At 38.8% G+C, this 15,886-nt stretch overlaps 1 long non-coding RNA gene across 3 annotated transcripts; it reads right to left on the bottom strand.

Annotated features, from left to right (window-relative positions):
* On the bottom strand, positions 806-15,259 carry LOC110396728. 3 transcript variants are annotated; one of them, XR_002437209.1, is made up of 3 exons: positions 14,819-15,259; positions 13,566-13,632; positions 806-1,024 (listed from the first exon to the last, which is right to left on the bottom strand). It is a non-coding gene; the product is annotated as an uncharacterized LOC110396728 (long non-coding RNA). The 3 variants fall into 3 exon arrangements; XR_002437210.1 differs by having other exon boundaries at positions 15,007-15,259; XR_002437211.1 differs by lacking the exon at positions 806-1,024 and adding an exon at positions 5,911-6,438.

The raw sequence follows: 15,886 nt of genomic DNA, 5'->3' as shown, positions 1-15,886 counted from the left end.
AAAAAAAAAAAAAAAAAGCATCCTTAAGAGCATTTTTACTCCTATCATGCTGCAGCTGACTTTTAGAGAATACCAATAACTAATTTGTCTTTTCTAAATATGAAGAAAAAAAACAACAGTCTCACTGAGCTTGCTTCAACTTTCAACTCAATTCCAGCAGTTTTGCTTGTGTCCAGCCAATTTCCTGCTAATTATTCTTCATTTGCAAAGCCTGTACCTGAGGAAGCTACTTAAGGCACTCCTAATGTTCTCTGTAAAATGTCTTAGCAAAAGAGAGCTTTTCAGTGTGATTAACACTGTCCAACCCTTTCTAGTTTAATTACTTTTAATGCTATTTTTGGTAGCATTCCCAACCACTTTTGAAAGAATAGGCTTCAACTCTACCTCTATTTGTTAGCTTTTCTTGTTAATAAATCTTTCAGAACATATCTGCATGCAACTAGTACAGGTTTGCAGGATTAGCTGCATTAGGGTACCTAGCTCTGGCAGACATATTGACTTCAGTGCAGTGGCCATCAGTCAGCCTGACTTTAGGTATGTGTCTGGTTTGCTAGCCAAGACTGAAACCCATGATATCACACTGTCCTAACAGTTTTTATCTGATTTAGATAGATTACAGCCAGCTTGAGCATATCTGCATGTGTTAAAAAAAAAACATTTCTGGAGTTGCAGGCCATATGCTTAGGTCACATCTAGACCAGAGACTTCTGACTCACCTAGCCATGGTTGTAGATCTGCACGATCCCAGAAAAACACAGCTGTGGCAGAGACTCTCATCATTATGATTTTGTTTTATTTTATTTTTGCTTGTGGATGGTGATTTTTTTATACAAGTATAAAAAAGCTTTATGACTGTAACAGCTATCCGGTAAAATACAGTGGAATTTCCATACTGGAAATGTATCCCTTATATAGGCTTCCACTTGGTCTTCTACCTCCATCATCTCAGCCTTTATGTGCACAGCTTTACTTTTCAGCAGCATCCACTGTGGGTTTACAGGATTGCTCAGTTCAAGACCTGGAGCTGATGGAGAAATTTGTGAAGGGTAAAACCCAAGTGTGATTTCAATTTATCAGCCTTCATATAGAGAACTTACAACAGGTTTCTTGGGTAGGGAAGCTTTCAGGGTACTGACATTGCTCTGGAATATAATAGGAGCTTGTTGACATTCAGGCACAATAAGATTGTCTTTGCTGGGAATAATTTTGGGACAGGGGAACAGGGATTTGCACCACCTTGCAGAAAATTCTGGAATGGATCAGACTGCAAGAGAGACCTCCCTGCCCCAAATCAGCCCCTCCACATACATGGGGAGAGCCTTGGAAGAAGTGTTTTTCTAAAGCTACAGCTCATTCTCTGCATCAGAAGAAGACAGGAACATGAACTTCAGTCTTTCCTGTCTAGGCAATTTATTCTGCTGCTTTCTAGCAGCACACAGAAAAACAATCCAGTACATAGGCTGCTTAAAGGAATGATTTTGTATCATGGCAAAACCAAACCCAAATCCAAACCAAAAAAGCCCACCACACTAGTAAGTAGAGAGAGGATTGGGACTTTTCATTCCTTTCCTCTTTGCCAATTAACGAGTTTCAAGTAAGGAGCAAGCACAGTCTGTTGTTAAATGCAATTCTTCTCAACATAGAATCATAGAATCACCAAGGCTGGGAAAGACCTCCAAGGTCAACCAGTCCAACCATCCACCTATCACCAGTATTTCCCACTAAACCATGTCCCTCAGTACAACATCTAAATGTTTCTTGAACATCTCCAGGGATGGTGACACTACCACCTTCCTGGGCAGCCCATTCCAGCACCTCACCACTCTTTCAGAGAAGAAGATTTTCATAATGTCCAACCTGAATCTCCCCTGGTACAACTTGAGGCCATTCTCTCTCATCCTGTTGCTAGTTACATGGGAGAAGAGGCTGGCTGGCTCCCAGCTCACCACAACCTCCTGTTAGGTAGTTGTAGAGAGCAATAAGGTCTCCTTTGAGCATCCTCTTCTCCAGACTGAACAATCCCAACTCCCTCAGCCGCTCCTCATAAGGCTTGTGCTCCAAACCCCTCACCAGCTTCGTAGCCCTTCTCTGAACACTAGAAGGCCCCAGCCCTGAGGCTGGACACCCACTGTGCTTTGGGATTGGTTGTCATTTATCCATAATCCTGTTGGCTTTCTGCCTTTTTTTTTTTTATTTCTATCTGCAGAGTACAACAGTTCTACAACAGTTCCTACTAGAAACTGTTCCCTACTCGAGGTAGACTTGAAAAGAAACTCTTTATTTGCCTCCAGGAAATGTATTTTTCTTTCTGCTTCCTCATACGCTACAGGAGTGCAAACCATGAAACATCCTGCAGGATACAGAAGAATAGGCAGAAAGGCCTATTGTTCTGCTAAAGTAGATAAAGACAAGCTCATGCAAAGTCTAGGTGCAGATGTCCCATATACCTTGTAAAATGTTAACGTGTTTGAGTTATGGGAGTTTAGGGGAAGACTCTAACTCCAAGTACACAAATGTTGTAATGAAAAAGCTCAATTAACTACGATGGGGAAACTGCAGGTTTATAGCTGTGTAACTGAGATCACAATCTGGAATGGCCTGCATGCACTGGAAATTTTAACTTTAGTACCTCTAGGTACCAAGATGGGCATCTGCCCTGTAATCAAAGGAAACAGCCATTTGAAGAACATCTTGAACTAACATTCAGTGTATGCACACTGAAAGAAATTTTAAAAATAAGGCAAACTGGAAGTCACAGCAGTTTGATATTTGCTCTTGATTTGGACATCACTGAGTATAGCAAGGTTCCTCAGAAAAGTAGCAGGGTAGGTGGACTTTCCTCAAGCATTGCTGGGATTCATCTCACTGTCTCCTGTACAGGATTTGGAGTATCTGTCATTATTACGTGTGACACTTCAAGGCAAATTCATTTCACAGTTGATAAGTTACCACTAAGTAGTAAGTGTGCCCAATATGTAACTATCATTACCAGCTTCTACTTTTTTTTTTTTATGATTTTAAATTATACATCAGTTCAGTAATACATAAAAAGAACATGCTCTTCAAAAGTAGGTATTATCACCGCTTCACAAAGAGAAGGACTGAGGAAGAGAATGATTAAAGGACTACATTTTGGAAGTTGCTCTGAATTTTGAGAGCTTTAATTGCAAAATATCTGATTAAATATATTAGGTATCTGAAGTTAAGTGGACAGTTGTGAGCATTCAGTCCTAATCACCTGCTTAAAATCAAATGTGAAGTCATTAACAGAGTTATTAATAAAATCCATATCTCACAATTCCCACAGTCTTCCTCCAGTCCTTTCCCACGGTAGTGAATTCAAGAATTCACACTTTTAAAATTGATAATGCAAGGCATAATAAAGAAGTGATGTAATGATTTATAGTATTTGGAGTATTGCCATTCAGGACATGTAGGACATGCTGAGCTTTGCTTCCTGCCTTGCATCATTAACCAGTTACAGTTTTGCCCAAAGCCTTAAAAGGCCAGTGTGTATGTGCAGAACACTCTACAATCTCAGCGTCAGAATTTAGGACTCTCCGGAAGACACATTCTTGCACATGTCTTTGGAGAACTGAAACATAGTATCTAGCTACATAATTACATAATATTGACCTATTTTAAGTGGTAAAGCCACTCTTCCTTTCCCAGTACTGGTGACAGTTTAAACTCTTTTAAGACGTGATTCCTGCTCTAACACATTGCTTGTGAGGGAAGGAAGGAGTAAATGTTGGGAGTAAATAACAAGGTGTGGACTGACAGAAACATATTTTCTCACATGCCAATGCCTAATGGGCCTCTACTGGCAAACACAGACTAGAAAACCGTTGACCACTAAATTAAAGCGACTCTTAACTTCAGAGTTCATATGCAGCATAAAAACATAAAGGATAATCTGGTCACAATTACTCCTCCACAGTTTATTTTACTTTTATTTCTTCTTGTTATGTTGTGGATTTGGTTGGGAGTTTGTGATGCTCCATTATTCTTCTGCATTTAGATGCCCCAAACATGCACCTCACCACTGGTTCATCTTGAAGCTTATTCTGTTTGTTTTAGCTTTTTCTGTACTGGGTTGTGGAAGGTATCAGTAATGAAACTATCACAAAGAATTTCATCCTTAAGTGTAATTTGTAATGCAACACAAGACAAGTAGAAAACAAAGGATGTGATCCTATGAAGCAGCACTCTTCTGGCAGAACAACACATGATCTGCTCCTACCAAAGCAAATGATAAGGCCAAGCAGAAGTGCAGCAGATTTGGCTTAACATTTCTTAGCTAGTAATTATACCTCTGTAACCTCACTAGGTGTCCATAAAACCTCCACATGTCAATCCTCAGAGCACACTCTTGAATTTTATAGATTCATTTTAGGATTTGATGGCTGTTCTATAAAGGCAAAGAGAATTTATATTTGATTTAATTAGAAAACAGGTTTTCTTCCTTATGAAAAATCAAGGAAAATGAAAATGGTGTTTTGTTTTCTTGTTTGTTTCAATTGTGGCTAAACACACTTAGAAATACGTCAAAACTTCTAGGTGTTTAACAGATAACTTCTAATAGACATTCTTTTGCTTCTTACCATAAATCATAAATATTTCAGTTTTTGGACATATCAAACATCTGGGGACAAAAAGAAAAAAAAAAAGGAATACCACAGACTACAAATTTTCAGTATCTGAAAACAATCTAGCTCTCAACTGAAAATAATCCACCTCAAAATTTGAAGTTTTCGTATGAAAAAAAAAAAAAACAACTGTGTTTTTTGGTTTGTTTTGTGTTTCATTTTTATTTTAAGGAAAGCAGACAAGCAGTCACTCTAAAATAAACACGTGAGAACTGACTATTTCATCTTAATCTCCTACAGCTATATTGGCCACTTCTAGTTATTTGGACTTAAACAAATATGGGGATACTGGTCCTAATGCTGCTCATGTTAAGTCAAAAAGGTAACTGATCTAAATGAATCAAATGTAGGACTGCTGACTCCTAACAAATCCAAGATAGGACAAGTTATCTGAATGATTATTTCCAGGTAGTCTGAATACTAATTAACGTGTCCAAATTAGATTTCTTACGGTGTTTCTTAAAATAAATAAATAAAAATAAAGTAAAAGATTAAACATTAATAAAAACATTGTGTACTTATTTTTTTTTTATTCTTCCCATAACGGTCAAAATGTTTGGATGAAAACGTGTGTCAAGATCATAAGAGCACGGCATTTTTCTAAAAGGCTATTCAACATTCCTGTCTCTAATATTAACAAAACTGAAGGAGTCCTCTGGGAAATCGTCAGTGTCTGTGGTGTTAACATTCTGTCTGATCCTAGGGAATCTGGTGTCCTTCACTCATCCTTACTGGAAGCGGAAGAAAATCACTCCATCTAGAGGACTAGATGTGATGCATGAAAAAATAGTACAGAGAAAATACTAATGTTCCCGTTTCTGAATTACTCTACTTTTCTCATCGGTACCACAGTCCTCACAACACCTCATTCTTTATAAAACAAAAATAGTTTATATTAATTCAGTTCATGCAGTCAATCATTGTTTCACTTTTGTTTCCCCCCATTTATTTGTTCTAATCTGTTTATGCTGATATTTACATATTTTTGTAACCCTTTCAAAGAAAGGAGATTTCTGGTTTGTATTCTTATGATCTAGTTTGTATTTGACCTTTTAGCACTAGATTTAGCCAACAAACATAGAAATGTTGGTGCTTTATTACAATTAAATATATTAAATTAAAGGAGCACTGTTATTTTATGTATCTCTTCCTGCAATATTTAGAGGTAGCTAACACTTGCTCCAAAATACAGAAAGCTGCTATAAGCAGTAAGGATTCATAAGGGAGAGAGGAGGGAAAGAAAGTAAGCGATCAGGTTGAAAACTGCAATATGATTTCATATTTAATAAGCATGTGCTACCACAGAAATGGGTATTACACGATATAATCAAAGAAGAATTCCATCTTTGATTCTAAAATATTTTTCCAAGTCTGTGCTGATATTCTTATAACTTTACAAAATACTTCTTCTGAACTGAAACTTTACTGGCTTTTTCTGATCTTTTTTTTTTTTTTTTTTTTATAAATATACATAAAAGTTTGTGTAATATAATTCCAAACATTTCTGAGTTACATGTGGATTACCATAACATTTTTCAGATGTTTCAGTAGCATATTTTGTGCCTGAATCGTTCAGTAATGGAGAGGATGAAGACAGGATACCTAGTATTTTGTTGTTGCTGCGTGCTTTTGTTTGTTCTTCTTAACTGAGTGCTACAGCCCAGGCTGATACAGGGGCATCCTCATCCTCCAGGTCTCCAGAGCAATAGGTACAGGAAACCTGGGCAGCTTCAATCCCTATTTTTCTCCATTCTCCACTCCAGTGATCATCTGTTATTACACTGTGCCTCTAGGAGAGAAAAAGAAGGAAGAAATGCAAGATACAGAGTAGTGGAGCCAGGCCACAGGAAAGAGAGCAAAAGAGGAGAAATGGGAGCATCCTTTGACAGCGTGTACATTGGCAACTGGCATAATACTGGGACATGACTGGGACACTGGGTTATCACCCACCAGCAGTATTTATTATTGTTGTTACAGAACCAACACCACTGAAGTATAGGTTGTTACTTGATGTCATTTTATTTGACAATAAGTTGAGAACACAAATGTTTTCATTTTTAGGGGAAGATGATGTTGAATTCCTGCACACTTACTGAAATACAAAAAGACAAACCAAACAAGTTGATCTGATTTTGTTTCCCATAGTGAACCTTCTATGTTATCTTATTTCTTGTCACACTACTGTCAGGTCTAATAACATAGACGTCAACTTCTACTCTGAATTATCTTCAGAGTTTGTCTTGCTGATTTCTTCAGCAAAAAAATCTTCAATCACAGCCTGTCCAAGATACAACTGAGCAACATTCTGCTTTTTGGATTGTGACAGATGTATTCCTGCATCACTCTTGTTTATTCATAACTTTTTAAAGGTTTGCATAGGCTTTTTCCAATATTAAATATGGCTAGTTCTCATTTATTCCTGTTTGAGTAAACTCATGTTGTTCCTTTTCCCCTTCAGGTTCCCACATAATCTATCCCCACTCTGCCTTAATATGTCTCTTCCTAATAAGAAGTCAAAATCCTTTTCTGATCATTGTCTTTAACAAGCAGGCAAAGCTCCTTTCCTACATTTTAATTCAAGTGCTTTTCCTATGCTGCCCTTAAGCCTGGAAGTTCCCTGGAGATGCCTGTCCATTTATCCAATGTGCTTCACAGCTTTAAACCTTCTTTTACTACACTGCATGTAAATGTGTCCAGTACTGCTCTGCTTCTGTTCTGCTGCTTGTCACACAGCTTGGTGGAGTCCTGCTCCACCACAGCAGCTCCTGGTTGCTGTGTTAATATCAACAGCAGTAAGGACTGAATCAGTGAAAGGTGTTTCATAGGAATATACTTGTGTTCTTTCTGACTGGCCTATATGCAAAGACAGCTTCATCTCAAAAATCACACATCAGAAAAGAAAGAAACAAGCGGCTTTCAAATTTTTATGTAGGTGCCCTCTGTATTTTTCACATCTGAACTTCAGTTTAAAGGTATAAAGGATGAGCAAGCTTTCTAACTTTGCCACAGTTAGCAAACAGTACTCCCTCCATTTATAGACAATAAGCTTCTACCCTTCAGTAAAGGATAGACACCACTGTAAACATACCTCCAAAGATATTTAACCAATGCTTCTTCCTACCAGCAGCACAATCCTCAAGCTATTTACCTTCCCCTTCAAGGATTTATCATACCTGTATTGATACATCACTTCTGATCTTATCTGCTAGCAATTTACCTTGATTTTGCTACCTATCACAGACATTTTAAAGATGCTTTTTTTAAAGAGTGGGAGTTTCAAAATAATATTGTCTAAATAATACATTTGAATCCCCACAGTCACCTAAATCCCTTGTTAGATATTTATAAATCTTAAGTATATAGTAATGATAGCAAATTCTGGCATTACCATATATTCAGTGAAACGACTGTAAATTTCTTTACAGAAATGAGAGCTAAAGTGGTCAGCTAAAATGAGAACTGAGCAACTAATGGAAGAACACTTCATTTAGGAATGTGAGGAAGTATAATATGCCAAGCACATCCTAAATTAAGTCTCATAGCATTGCAGAATTATGGTTGCAAAGTCATAATGTGTATGTAGATGGGAGTCAGCAAATACTTGTAGATGTGATGGAAGCTCAAAATTTCTCTTTAATATTGTAATGTGTTTGCTGGTATTTTACTTACAGAAGCAATTGCTTCTGGCTATATATAGTTACTGTAATAGTTATTTTGCAAAAATAGCAACCAAGTTTTATGTGTCAATATTATCCATTCACTGGAATTTTTGGAACTTCTTGTCAGAGAATGACTGATCTGCTGTGGCGCAGGATAAAAAAAAGACATGAAATCAATGAAACTCCATTTTCTAGGCCTCTTATTCCTTCTAAAGCAGAGGTTGCTGAATTGCTGTTTCTTGACTCTAACAACATTGCTTTAGATTTAGCAGGGATAAGATATTAAATTAGTTTATGTTACCTCCAAAGTTTTGGCCTGGTTACAAAATACTGTATGCACTTCAAACAGAACAGATTTTGTGACCGAGTCTGCAAGACTGCCTGTGGTTATTTAAAGAACTGTCACCAGGATTCCCATTAAAATGACCTTCAAAGTATTTTTTATAAAATGCAGGCTGCCATACTAGTAAAAGGACTTATGCACATTACAAGCATAATCAGACAGCAAGCTCTGACCTCACAGGGGGAAAGCCATGCCATGATCTAGCATGGTCTTCCAATTGTAGCTGATGACTGCAGTCATCAGTTCTAGAACTGATGGATACAAAGGGTGAAGTTTTGCAGCCTTCTGAGCTCAGCCCTAGGACCGGGCTAATCAATCTCCAGATGTGGAATTTCAGGTATGTGAAAAAGGCCTTAAGTAACTTTATTTTGATGTTTATAGTTATGTGGACTTGGAAACATGCATAAAAATCTCTTGAAATCTTTTGACTTGTAAAGCACCAGCTTGCTTTCGAAGATGGACAAGGAGAGGAAATGATGACTGAGAAATGAAGTTCTCTATGCGGTCACTTGTGTCACATGCAGTACTAAGGATACAATTTTCCTATATACAAACATTCTTGTTTCAAAATTATCCACAGATTGTTTCATAAGAGATGCATAAGTATGTCTGTATAAATTATTCTGCCAATAAGTAACAGACAAAAGCAAACAGATACTGTTACTGTCTATGTGCTCGAACTGATGAAAATCTTTCCAACAGGAGTTTTCAGTTACTAAAATCTAAGACTCTTCTGTGCTAATATTTGAGCATATCATAGTCATTATTTATCCTCACACACCGTTTTGGGAAACATCATTGGCAGGCCATTTTACTGATGAGGAACCGATGCACAACAGAAAGAGCAACTCACCAAGGTCACACAGGACATCTGTAGTAGAGGAGGAAATTGAATCTGAGATTCAGATTAATGTTCTCCAGAACAAGGCCCTTTTCATATCTTGCTGAAAGCATCTGATCAATTTGCAAGCACTTAACTGCTATTCGAACAGATGGGAATAATGCACACTTTCTGAGGCCACTCTTCTTGGCAACACCATCTCCTGCTTTCAGAAGAGATGGATTTAATCTGTCTGTAACGAGTCACAAGGCCTTGTGGCTGTGGAAGGTCCTGACCTGGGTGCTTCCACAGAGGCAACAAAGGAAACTGAGACTGATTTGTCTCTGAGACTTCCTAGTCCCACATAGAGAGAACTGTTAGGCAAATGCAGATGGAAAAATACATATGGTAAAGTAAACAGGATAAAGGTTTTTACATGTATAATAGTTTTCCTATTACTATATTATATGGGTAGTTCAGTAATGCTGGGTTTTGCTGGTTGGGTGGACTAACTTTGAGTGAAATACTTAATTCTGATCCCCCCAAGTGGAACTGTTTCCAAAAAACTGTTGTAGCCTCCAAAGAACTTTACAATAATCATAAGCATGCTTATTTACAGAAATCGGAACTGATTTCTACAGACGTAGAATTGCCCTCTAGCAATCCCTAAGCCACTGCTTATTTCTGTTTCTGAAGAGACCATCTTCTTTGAATTAGATGTGTGTGGTAACCCATGAACAACAGCCTATACTTCAGTCTAAACATCTTTTTGCATCCCTTACCTTCCTTCCATGACTCTTTTCTCATCCCCTTACATACACAGTTTTGATGTATTAACACATAACAGAGATTCAGGAGTAATTATGCAAAACAGTTGCCAGGATTGACTGAGAGAAGAACCACACTATAGTACTGCAGCTGTACAGTTTACAGATCAGATATGGAATACCAATGGCTTTTGAAGATGTAAGATACGGTTCTGCACCTGGTGCTGGACTATGAAAGCTGTTTGCAGTGTCTTATTCAAAGTGGATCTGAGCATGGAGGACTCCCATTCTGCAGATGTGGAGGTCCCATTAGTTTTCCGGATAGGCAGGGCATAGGATGAAACTAGGGCCTGACTAAAGCAATAAACTTACTGTAGCGATGAAGGTAACAGTGACATGGAGCTTTGATTTACAACCACTCACTACAACACCAAATAAAAACAGCAGTGCCTTGTCCAACTGGCAAGTAGAAAATACGAATACAGAGAAAATTATTTCCTGACAGATCTCAGCTTTTGCTGACTGATGTTATCAGTCCCAAAACAAATGGTTACTTAATACAGATCACCCATATCACTGCTAGGCACACGATAGTGGTCAGAAGTCAAGGCACAGATGAAGATACCATCACACCATATTTTTGTACAAACACAGGCAGTCAGATGGTCTCTCTCCCAGAGACAATTCAATATAAATAAAAGACAGGAAGGAACAGAAGAAAACAAAAACAGATGGGGATTGCAAAAGCATTTTGAGATTATATTGGCAAGATTGACTATTACTCCACTGGCCATACTCTTCTAGGCCTCGAAGACAAAAAAAATTAAGGAAGTTTTGAAGCAGGACACGTTTTTCACAGATGCTCTTATCCCTGCATTGCTTGCAAGAGGCTTTTTCTAATTTATTGAGAAGTTACTACTTTTTTCTTCTGCAAGGTTACACAAACAGGTGCAGACAGATGCAAGCAAGCTGTGCTCATGCTCTCAGTTTCCCAGACATAAGCTAGCCTCTTTCTGGAGGATGTAGAGTTGTGCTAATGTGGCTCTGTGCCCAAACCAACATACCCTGCCTCTCAGCAGTGCTTATTAGCCAAGGCTCATGTGGTTATCTTACTTCTGGTCTGGGGCCTTCCTGTGTCTGACAAGCTTGGGGCACAGGCAGAATTCTCATGTCTGTCTGGCCTTCCCTGCACACAGATATCACAAAATTCTTCTACCTTTGGCTGAGAAACAGTCTGTTAAAAACCACCGATTCTCTTCTCCCAGTTATGCTCCTAAGGAAATGTTTGTCAGTCTGCCAAGATGATAACAAAACACATGAACATCTCATGGTTCAGCTCAAACTGTCACCAAAGCAGCACAAATGGCTGCAAAAGAAGCTAACTCATGAGCTGCCAAAATACCGAGGTGGAAAACAGAAATATGGATGAGATTGTTTATGAAGCCTGAGTACAGACCATATGACCCTCAGCATGTTCCTGCACCATAGCCAAGAACCAGGTTGCACTCACATACCATAAGTAAGCCAGCATCTGCCCCCAGGGGTCGATTTTTGGGAACATTATGAAGGACTGGATTTCTTCCAGTTCTCCAAGAGGAGAGAGAAAGATCCAAACACATTGCTCCAGTGGTTCACCTGGCACTTCAGGTGGCATGATTTTTACAGCTCACAGAAAAAGAGAAAGAAATGCAGCTATGCTGGGTTTCTTCCCACTGACTACTGTTAGGATCCATAATAATCCATTGCTCCTATGCTAAGATGACAAATTACACCGGTTTTGTATTGAACTATGGCAACTGAGGAAAAGATTCAAATCCCATTGGTAATGCAAGATATGGCACAAGTGCACTCAATTTAGTTTTTACATTTCTGTCAAGTTTAAGAAATTGCGCTCAGCCATGTGAGAAAGCTGCTGAGAATGGAAAATGAAGGACTCACTGTGAGGGACAAGTAAAATTCAAGTTGCTTCTGAGATGGTAATTTTCTTTCCTTGTGGTTATTTCACAATGTTATTCTCACATTTTTCCATGGGATGCCTACCTTCATCAGTAAATATTTGCACAATGGGCAGAATAAGGATAACACAAGTAGCTCTAAGTATACTTTTTGGTTTAGCTTTGCAGCCTAAGTGATATTCTCTAAACATAACTTAAAAAAAAATGCATCAAGCATACATTTTTGTAAAATAATGTTTACACTAATACATAGATGAAGGATTTTTCTGTGGATATGCCTGGAGCGACTTTTGCAAGCAAGTATAAATGTATTTTGTCCATCCTGCAGACTTCTAGGTAGCCACAAGAGCACAAAGCTGCAGTTCATACACTCTCCATTTGCACAGCCTACTTGCTCAGGTTAAGTGATACACCAGCTACATGACTTTTAGCCAGTGCAGAGCATAGATTGATCTTTTGCTTGAATATCTTTAAGCTCAAGTTTGAAATGCCATCTATTTGGGGCATTACAGGAATAGACTGACACTTAAGTCCTTCAGAAAACAGAGGGTTAATCAATACCTAAACTTAGTTATATGCTTTAATCTGCTTTTTTACTATTTTGCTATCCTGAATAAACATAAATATGTGCTTTCCTCAGTGGAACTCTAAAAACATTAACACACAGCAGTTCAGACAATGATTTATTGGTGTGAAGTCTAACCTTTATCACAGAACAACAACAAAACCAGGCATTGCATCTGGGACATGAAAAACTATTTCACTTTGTAAGTATATTGCATTACATTAGAAAGTAAATCTTACACATTTGAGAAAATAAATAATTAACAATGAATTTTATTCAGAATGCTCCAAGTTAGGGAGTTTCAAATGATATATTCTTAATCTGTATTTACAACTGGTTGGTTCTTTTGAACTGACCTCTGAAATAATGGGGTAAGTGCCTTTTTAGAGGCTTAGAGAAAAGTCAATCTTAATCCTTTGCAGCAGGGGTCACTATAAACAAATCTACAAAACTCTGCCAGTACACATGTATTAGAACAGATAGTAAAATCACTGATTATAAGTGAAGAAGCGTCACTGCATAAGAACATGAAAAAAGAACATTTTTATACAGCTAATTTCTCTAAAATCAGCTGTACAGACTTAGCTCTTCCTTACAAGAGTGGTGACCTAATTTCAGAGTATTAATAGAACAGAAATAAAGTTGACTCTGTGATATGTACTCAGGCATAGGAATTTTAATGCAATGCATCAAAGGAGTCAGATGACACAGGCAGTATTTTTATACAATGCAAAGTTTCACTGTCTTACAAAACGTAATCAGACCAAGTATTTAAATGTGATATTTAAGCTATTTATAATCACTTACCTACATAGTGCACTGGGTTCTTGTATTTAAAGATTACTTCCCAGTTGGTGTAAGGGCAGCATCTGAGCTGAAACATAACAAATCAGAATCTTACCTACTACAAATGAAGATATTTCAGCTGAATTACTGTCTGAAGTTCTAACATGATTTCATATGTATGACATTAGCTAGTTAGATTACAAGAGTTTAGCTGTAGCAATGGATATTTCCCCATTAAGAGACTAAACCACTCTTTGTTCGTCTCTTACTAGGACAAAGTTCCAAGTGAATCATCTCTGTGCCTGCAAACACTTATGCACTCAATTACCTTTAAGTATATGAACAATCCTATTGAGGTCTACAGGCCAGGTCCTCTACTTGTGTAAATCACAGGCCCTATTTGAATCAACAGAGCTATGACAGTTTATATCAGCTGCAGATTTGGCACCATAGATATAACTACATGCATAAAGACATACATGTGCATAATTCTGTCTCTGAGCCCCTGAAAGCTATAGAGGTCAGGTAAACTTCATGTAAAGATAGAGAATGCATTGAACATTACTGTGTTTAAAGTAATTCCAGAACATTAAACATACATTTATTATGAAGTCAAGATGAAAAATTATGAACTATTATTTAAGTTTATTACACCTTAGTTCTATTTAAGAAGTTACCATTCCAGGGCGTGAGGACAGCTGGCTGGTAGTTATGACCACAAGTTACAAATATTTATGATACAAAGCAGAAGACCTTTTAGGGTAATGGAAGCATTAAAGGCAGCTTCAGTATAATAGCCTACTGCTCCACTCCCGGAGCCATGACTCCAGAAAACCAGCACACATTAACCTTCACATAAGAGACAGGCTTCACAGTACTGATCACAGCTGAAAGCTCACTTACATACCCATGAAAAAGGAATAAATATGGAGATCACAAGAGAGGATAACTTCATCTGAAATTATGCCAGGATACAGATGCTGACAATTTCTCTACTACAGCAGTGCAAACATTTGTAGTGTAGTTATAAAGGAAAGAAACACAAGATCTAGTTTGCAGGCGGTAAAGGAACAAGAATATCCTCATGGATCTCATGCAACTTCAGTGGGCTGAGAGGAAGAACATGTATTTATTTATACGTTCTCTGTGGCCACCCATGCTGTGGTATCTCAGCATCACACACATATGATTTTTGTTTCCCACTACCCCCGTGAAAACAACTAACCTCACTTCAGAGAGAAAGAAATGATGCACAGTATCAATGGTGTTCTTACCCAAAAGCAGTGGAGACACTTCTAGCAGCTTCCAAACTCCTATCAGTCAGGAACTGAACCCAGATGCTTTGCAAACAAAAGGACATGGCCTTTCCCACTGCAGCAGACTCATTCCATATAGGACCATTGGCTGCACAGTGCACAGCCCTCACCCCTTCATCTCTACAAGGATCACTGACAACACCCACCCTGCAAATAACATCCACCTTCATGGAGCTGCACAGCCTGAGCAGACACTTCGCAGCCAGGAGACCTGCACTGAGACACCTCACTGTGACCTCAGAGAAGTAATTTGGGGTCAGAATTCTGGTTGAGGGAATTGAGTGAACCCTCAGTAAGTTTGCAGGTTACATCAAACTGGGGAAAAGTGCTCATCTGGACAGGCTGGATCACTGGGCTGAGGATGACGGGATGAAGTTCAACAAGACCAAGTGCTGGGTCCTGCACTTTGGTCATAACAACCCATACAACACTACAGGCTTGGGGCAGAATGGCTGGAAAGCTGTGTGGAGAAAAAGGATCTGGGGGTGCTGGTCAGCACTTGGCTGAACATGAGCCAGCAGTGTGCCCAGGTAGCCAAGAAGGCCAATGGCATCCTGGCTTGTATCAGAAATAGTGCAGCCAGCAGAAGCAGGGAGATGATCGTCCCTCTGTACTCAGCTCTGGTGAGGCCACACCTTGAGTACTGCGTTCAGTTTTGGGCTTCTCAATACAAGAAAGACATCGAGGCCCTGGAGTGTGTTCAGAGAATGGCAGCGAAGCTGTGAAGGGTCTGGAGCACAAGTTTTATGAGGATCATCTGAGGGAATCGGGATTATTTAATCTGGAGGAGGCTCAGGGGAGACCTTATCACTCTCCACAACTACCCGAGAGGAGGTTGTGGCAGCGTGGGTGTTGGCTTCTTCTCCTGGGTAATAGCAATAGGACGTGAGGGAATGGCCTTAAGTTCTGCCAGTGGAGTTCAGGTTGGGTATTAGAAAAATAAATTCTTCTCAGAGTGTTGAGGCACTGGAATGGACTGCCCGAGGCGGTGGTGGAGTCGCTGTTCTGGGAGGTTTGTAGATGTAC

The sequence above is a fragment of the Numida meleagris genome, chromosome 3 (assembly GCF_002078875.1).
Source record: "Numida meleagris isolate 19003 breed g44 Domestic line chromosome 3, NumMel1.0, whole genome shotgun sequence".
Classification (NCBI taxonomy): domain Eukaryota; kingdom Metazoa; phylum Chordata; class Aves; order Galliformes; family Numididae; genus Numida; species Numida meleagris.
Note: the sequence above shows the minus strand (reverse complement) of the source record. Positions and strands in the feature narration are given on the sequence as shown.